The following is a 7,500-nucleotide window of genomic DNA, read 5'->3' on the forward strand; positions in this document are numbered from 1 at the left end:
CTATAGTCGAACAAATCGCCCCCAGGACTTATCCTTTGTAAGGCTAGTACTTATTCTATTGGTCTCTTTTGCCGAACCGCTAAGTTACGGGGACGTAAACACACCAGCATCGGTTGCCAAGCGATTTTGGGGGAGACAAACACAGACGCACAAACATATACACGCACATACATACTTACAAATATATATATATATATATATATATATATATATATTTATACATACATATATACGACAGGCTTCTTTCAGTTTCCGTCTGTGAAATCCACTCACAAGGCTTTGGTCGGCCTGAGGCTATAGTAGAAGACACTTGCCCAAGGTGCCACACATTAGGACTGAACCCGGAACCATGTGGTTGGTAAGCAAGCTACTTACCACACAGCCACTCCTACGCCTATACTCACGAAATGAAAAAAGAAGCGATGATGACAACCAATTGAAAACTGGGATCGATGTATTAAACTTGCCCTTCTCTCCCGAAATTGCTGGCCTTGCGCTAAAACTTGAAACCAAACCAATATGTACACTAAGCGTCCTGCCCCTCCCCTGCACCCATTAATTCTATCAGGGATTTCTTATTCAGAAAATAGACGAACCCTATTTCGGATTATCCTCACCACCGACACTACTACCACAGCCACCACCACCAGCAGCACAACCACCACCACCAACTTCAGTGGTCATATCAGTAGCAGCAGAACCATCAAAAGTACCATGAGCACCTCTACCTATTTCTTTATTACCCACAAGGGGCTAAACACAGAGGGGACAAACAAGGACAGACAAACGGATTAAGTCGATTAAATCGACCCCAGTTCGTAACTGGTATTTAATTTATCGACCCCGAAAGGATGAAAGGCAAAGTTGACCTCGGCAGAATTTGAACTCAGAACGTAGCGGCAGGCTAAATAGCGCTAAGCATTTCGCCCGGCGCGCTAACGCTTCTGCCAGCTCGCCACCTTAATGAGCACCACTACCGCCACCACGACCGCCATGACCATCGCCATCACCATCACCATCACAATTACCCCTGCCAATGTCATCATCATCATCATCATCATCATCATCATTATCATCATCACTCTCGCCGTCGCCCTCTTTGCCGTCATTGATTTCATCATACCCTATATTTAGAATACAAAAAAACGACTACTTCCCCTCCATTGAAATCACCTTTTTTAAAGGACATTTTACTCTACCCACCATTCTCTCTCACTCCTTTTCTCTTTTTAGCCCTTTCGGGTTTACAACCCGTCTCAATTCCTTTGTCAAGTTCTTTTCTTAATCCTCACTCCACCCCGCTGCACACGTTCGTCTTCTTTGTTATTCCTCTCGGGTCAAGCAATTGTGTTTATGTATTTATGTCGACCACTGGAGCGGCAAGCTGAATAAATCAACCGGGTTTAGCAATAAATCTGATGAGGGGAGGGGATAAGGATGATGATGATGATGATGATGATGATGATGATGATGATGATGATGATGATGATGATGGTGATGATGATGATGATGATGATGATGATGATGATGATGATGATGATGATGCAGAAGAGGAGGGTGGGAAGGTGAAGGATGGGTGGTTGCGGGTGGTGGTGTTGGTGGTGAAAGTGATGCAAACGATGATGATGATGATGATGATGATGGTATTAGTGATAACTGTGGTGCTCCAGCATGACCGCAGCTGCATGGATAAAACGAATAAAAGAATGATGATGATGATGACGACGACGATGATGATGATGATGATGATGCAGAGGAGGAGGAGGAGGGAAGGAAGGTGAAGGAGGAGGTGGTTGCAGTGGTGGTGTTGGTGGTAAGGGAGTGCTGGCGATAACGGTGATTAAGATGATAATAGGGATGATGATGACAATGGTAGTGGTGGTGATGATGATGATGATGATGATGATGATGATGGTATTAATGATAACTGTCGCCGTCGCCCTCTTGGTCGTTATTGATTTCATCATACCCTATATTTAGAATACACCCCCCCCCAAAAAAAAACGACTACTAAAGGGGCAATTGAAGGCGGCGAGCTGGCAGAAACGTTAGCACGCCGGGCGAAATGCATAGCTGTATTTCGTCTGCCGTTACGTTCTGAGTTCAAATTCTGCCGAGGTCAACCTTGCTTTTCATCCTTTCGGGATCGATAACTTAAGTACCAGTTACGCACTGGGGTCGATGCAATCTACTTAATCCGTTTGTCTGACCTTGTTTGTCCCCTCTTTGTTTAGCCCCTTGTGGATAGTAAAGAAATAGGTATTTCGTCTGCCGCTACGTTCTGAGTTCAAATTCCGCCGAGGTCGACTTTGCCTTTCATCCTTTAGGGGTCGATAAATTAAGTACCCTGTTATGCACTGGGGTCGATGCAATCTACTTAATCCGTTTGTCTGACCTTGTTTGTCCCCTCTTTGTTTAGCCCCTTCCGGGTAGTATAGAAATAGGTATTAATGATAACTGTGGTGCTCCAGCATGAGCGCAGCTGCATGGCTAAAACGAATAAAATGATGATGATGATGATGATGCCACCGCCGCTGCTACTGATAACTGCTGATGTAATCTGGATGGAGTAACTGCAGATTTCTGAATAATTCAGCATAGGTGTTCTCTTTTCCACTGATCTTCAGCTTCGTGCTAAAATTCACCGGGCAGCTAATTTCCACAACTGTGTAGAGTTTCTCTTCTCTATCCCAAATCATTATATCAGGTCTGTTGTGCTTACATTTTATTGAGGTCTTCACTGGTACATTCCAACGTATGTATGTATGTATGTATGTATGTATGTATGTATGTATGTATGTATGTATGTATGTATGTGTGTATGTATGTATGTGCATGTATTTGTGTCTGTGCTCGTCCCCCACAATAACTACCTGAAAACTGGTGTTGGTGTGTTTACGTCCCCTAACAAAACGGCTCGGCAAAAAAGACCGATAGAATAAGTACTAGGCTTAGAAAAAAATCAAGTACTGACTTCAAATTTCCGAGATAGACCAATATTCTATCATAGGTTTCCGCTACTGGCTTTGCTCATGCTGGGGCACAGCCATTAGTATTAATGCTTGCTGATTTTGGATTCATTTTCCGTCTTCGGAATCAGCTCTGGTGAAGTAGTGGTTTCGACCGAGTTGCTTTTCTTAGCGCCTCCTGTCGTAAAATGGTTTCATCTGGTGCATCAAATGAAAATTGGCAAATTCTTCCATGAGCACATCCAGAACTTCCCTTCGGACCTTTGAGCCCTTAGCTGTCACAGTACTGAGTCATTACTCTGGCCGGAGATGGTGAGTCTCTGGCACTATGCAGTGGGGTTCAGTCCATTTATTGGTATCTTGTACCAAAGGAGTTGAAGCGGCTCATATGGGTTCGGGACTCTATTCAAACCTTGGTGTCTTGCAAACAACTTGCACATGCAAGTGCTACCAGTTAAAAGCTCCGTATATCGGAAGCTAGCAAGTGTATGGGGTCATCAGGAGAGAATGCGCGCCGTTTCGGGGCCTACCTCTCGACGGCATCAATGCGCACCGGCCCCCCTCACTGATATGAGGCCCCGCTTGCTTGATCAGCTGGTTATGAAGAACTCAATATACTTCTAGCCATCGCTCATCGTCTCTTTTTAACCAAATCCAGTGGCTAGCCTTCTCCACTGTAGATTGGATATCAGTCATGTTGGTATTGACTTTACGATGAGTTAGGCCTAGCGATAACAACAGTCGTCTCACAACTTCAATATTCCTGCCTGCGATGTAGATGAGATGGAATCAATGAAGGACTGGGTCTTTGTCTTGATCCAAGAGACTGTAAGGTCAAGTGGCACCGATTCCTCACTCTGTGAAAGGAGAGTGTCCCTTAAACCACACAGAAATACAGCAAGAATAATTGCGCCATCAGTAAAATCTGGGTTTGTAATCCAAGTTTCGACAATGAGTGCACCACATTTGGCCCAGTATCCAATCGGCCAAGTATCCAATCCATGCATATTTTGGACAGAGTGGAAGCCAAAACACCACCCTAACGGACCCCAAATCTAACTGGGAAAAAGTCAGATGTTGAGCCCCAATTCCAACTGCATTGTTCAAGGCCATCACCAGGCCAATCAGCTGAGGAGGTATACCGTGCAGCTCCAGGATCTTCCAATGCACATCTCTGTCCACCGGGTCAAATGCCGCGCTGAGGTAGACATAGGCTGCAAGTAGCTCCTACCGAAAGCACTGCTTGCGTTCAGTGAGTACACGGAGAACCAAGATCCTGCCAGGAGTTGATTTCTTTGGCGTGAACCCTGGCTGCTCCGGTCGCTGATGCAATCAGATGATTTCGTACTCTTTTCAGGACGACCCAAGCAAAGATCTTTCCGGGTACTGTGAGGAGTGTAACGGCTCTATAATTGCTGCAGTCGGGGCGGTCATTTTTACTTTTCCAGAATAGGATGATGCCCCTCTTCCACTCAGGCCATATGATGCCGCTGCTCAAGATTAAGCCTATGTATATATATAAATTTCAGTTTCAAGAACAGATTATTGTCAGTTAGTGTATAGGAATATAACTATGCAACTATACTCAATAATTGTGGAGGCGCGTGGCTTAGTGGTTAGGGTGTCAGCACCATGATCGTAAGATTGTGGTTTCGGTTCCTGGACCGGGCGACGCGTTGTGTTCTTGAGCAAACCACTTCATTTCACGTTGCTCCAGTCCACTCAGCCGGCAAAAATGAGTAACGCTGCGATGGACTGTCGTCCCGTCCAGCTGGGGAACACATACGCCATTAAAACCGGGAAACCGAGCCCATGAGCCTCGCTAGGTTTTAAAAGGGCGCATTTATTTGTGTCTGTGGAGTGCTCAGCCACTTGTACGCTAATTTCACGAGCAAGCTGTTCCATTGATCGGATCAACTGGAACCCTCGTCGTCGTAACTGACGGAGAGCCAGTTATAATAATTATAAGCTTAGAGCTTATAAGCGATCATCTTGTATTGGCTAAAGAAAATAGTCTAATATTGGGGGCACATAAGCCCTCGACGGAAAATAAATGGGTTTCAGTACACAGGGGAAGCGAACCCACACCTCATATATTCCCATGCGTACTATTAACCATTTTTTCCCACCGAAGGCTTTTATGCCCTAATAGTTTCTTTAGCCAATACACGGCGATGGCTTATAAGCTTATTATTATTATTATTATTATTATTTTATTATTATTATTATTTACAGAATTTAATAATTATTTGTATGTAACAAGCTTGGCTGTGTGGTAAGAAGTTTGCTTCTCAACCTCAAGGTTCGGGGCTGAGTTCCACTGCGTGGCACCTTGGGCAACGGTGTCTTCTGCTATTGCCTCAGGCCAAACAAAGCCATGTGAATGGATTTCGTTGGCGGAAACTGAAAGAAGCCTGTCGTGTATATAAATATATATATATATATATGTGTGTGTGTGTGTGTGTGTGTGTGTGTGTGGTGTGTGTCTTTATGTCTGTGTGTGTCTCCTACCAACGCTTGACAACCAGTGTTAGTGTGCTTACGTCGCCGTAACTTAACGGTTCGGCAAAAGATATCGAGAGAAAAATACCAGGATTAAAACAAACAAAAACAAAACAAAACAAAAAACAAACAAACAAAAAACATATAAGTACTTGGGGCGATTCGTTCGACTAAATTTCTTCAAAGAGGTGCCCCAGCTCGGTCGGAGTCTACTTCTTTACTACCCACAAGGGGCTAAACATAGAAGGGACAAACAAGAACAGACAAACGGATTAAGTCGATAACGTCGACCCCAGTGCGTAACTGGTACTTATTTAATCGACCCCGAAAGGATGAAAGGCAAAGTCGACCTCGGCGGAATTTGAACTCAGAACGGAGCGGCAGACGAAATACGGCTACGCATTTCGCCCGGCTTGCTAACGTTTCTGCCAGCTCGCCGCCTTTTTCGGTCGGAGTCTAACGATTGAAACAAGTAAAAGAATAAAAGAACAGAAATGGAAAGAACTGTAACATACCAAGAAGTACAGCAGCAATACTTGCACCTACACCACCACAACCACCATCACCACCACCACCACCACCACCACCACCAGGAGTGCTAGTACTAGAACCTGCACCAGGATCAGCGAAGATGCCTATGGCTAAAACAGCTCCGTCACAGCCAGCAGAACTTCACAGCGGAGCCAATGAGGTAAACAGTTTCGTCTTGGCGAGTACAGAATCGTTTTGATCGGAAGATTAACCTACTTAACAACTGGCTTGTATATATTTACGTCAAATAACAGGCTCATTAAAAGAGGCAGAATCAAAGCACACCTCTCTTTCTCTCTCTCCGCCTGCCAGCCCCGCTCTCTAGCTGTTGTTTTCCTGACTTCCATCCCTCTTCCATTTCTCCAACTACCCTTCTATCATCTATCTATCTATCTATCTATCTATCTATCTATCTATCTATCTATCTATCTATCTATCTATCTATCTATCTATCTATCTATCTGTCTGTATGTCCTCAGAGCGGCTGGTTTCGGTCCCGTCTACCGCAGCTGGATAGCCGCTTTGTAAAGAGGTATCCGTTCGGGAATTCGCGTAAATGGACATCTAACGAGACCTTTCGACATTGCACGTTCGGTCTGTCAGGGATGCCCCCTCATGCCGCTTCTCTACGTATTGACTCTCGAGCCATTATTGTGGAAGCTGGCAACTCTGAGGGGCATCCCACGAGAATTGGGATGCGGGACGAGCGTGTCTGCATACGCGGACGACGTCACCGTCATAGTGTCTAGCCACGAGCACATCGAGCTGGTCGGGGAGACACTGAAAGACTATGAAGCGGTGACAGGAGCAAAAATCAACCGGAAAAAGTCAGTGGGCTTGCGACTCGGCACCTGGAGAAGCAAGCCCATGCCGTCCACCAGCGCCTCCGTCGTGGGACGCTGGACCAACGGTCTGGTCGAGCTGCTCGGGGTCTGGTTTGGTCCGGACCTCCAAATGGAGAAAAACTGGAACGAGATAACGAGTAGGGTGGTCACTCTCGCCCGGTAATGGGCCGAGAGGAAGCTGTCCCTAAAAGGTCGGGCGGAGGTGGCGAACTCGTACATCGCGTCCGTCATCTACTACCGCCTGACCGTCGTGCCTTGTCCTGACCCTACCATCACTAAACTAGAACGCATTCTCTTTCGCTTCTTGTGGAAAGGATGCGTCCCGATGGTCAGGCGATCCATTTGCTGTCAACATCCGTTAAAAGGAGGGCTGGGCATACCGTGGTTGATGATGCGCAGACACGCGCTGAGACTGCGACATCTCAGGCTCTACGCAGACGACGGTGAACAGGTGTGGTCGCCGTTTGTGAGGCACGCTTTCCCGCAACTCGTCTCCATGACTGAACTGCAGTCGTGGATCAAAAAGGAAGGGCGAATGGCACCGCGAGTGTCGCAGCAACTATGCCGTCCCGGGTCGACCTTGAGTGACTTCAACACAACCAAAGCATTCTATAGGAGATTAGTGGAGGGGAGGTACAACGACGAGCTCGGGG

At 46.1% G+C, this 7,500-nt stretch overlaps 1 protein-coding gene across 1 annotated transcript in view; it reads right to left on the reverse strand.

The window, feature by feature from the left end:
* LOC115214093 (prestin-like) overlaps positions 1 to 6,112 on the reverse strand; it is a 31,087-nt gene extending 24,975 nt beyond the window's left edge. Inside the window, exon 1 of the mRNA XM_036504574.1 lies at positions 5,987 to 6,112. The gene's annotated coding sequence lies outside the window, so the exon portion shown is untranslated. The remainder of the gene's footprint in view (positions 1 to 5,986) is intronic.
* Between the last annotated feature and the right edge of the window lie 1,388 nt (positions 6,113 to 7,500).

Source organism: Octopus sinensis, linkage group LG7 (assembly GCF_006345805.1).
Source record: "Octopus sinensis linkage group LG7, ASM634580v1, whole genome shotgun sequence".
Taxonomy (NCBI): domain Eukaryota; kingdom Metazoa; phylum Mollusca; class Cephalopoda; order Octopoda; family Octopodidae; genus Octopus; species Octopus sinensis.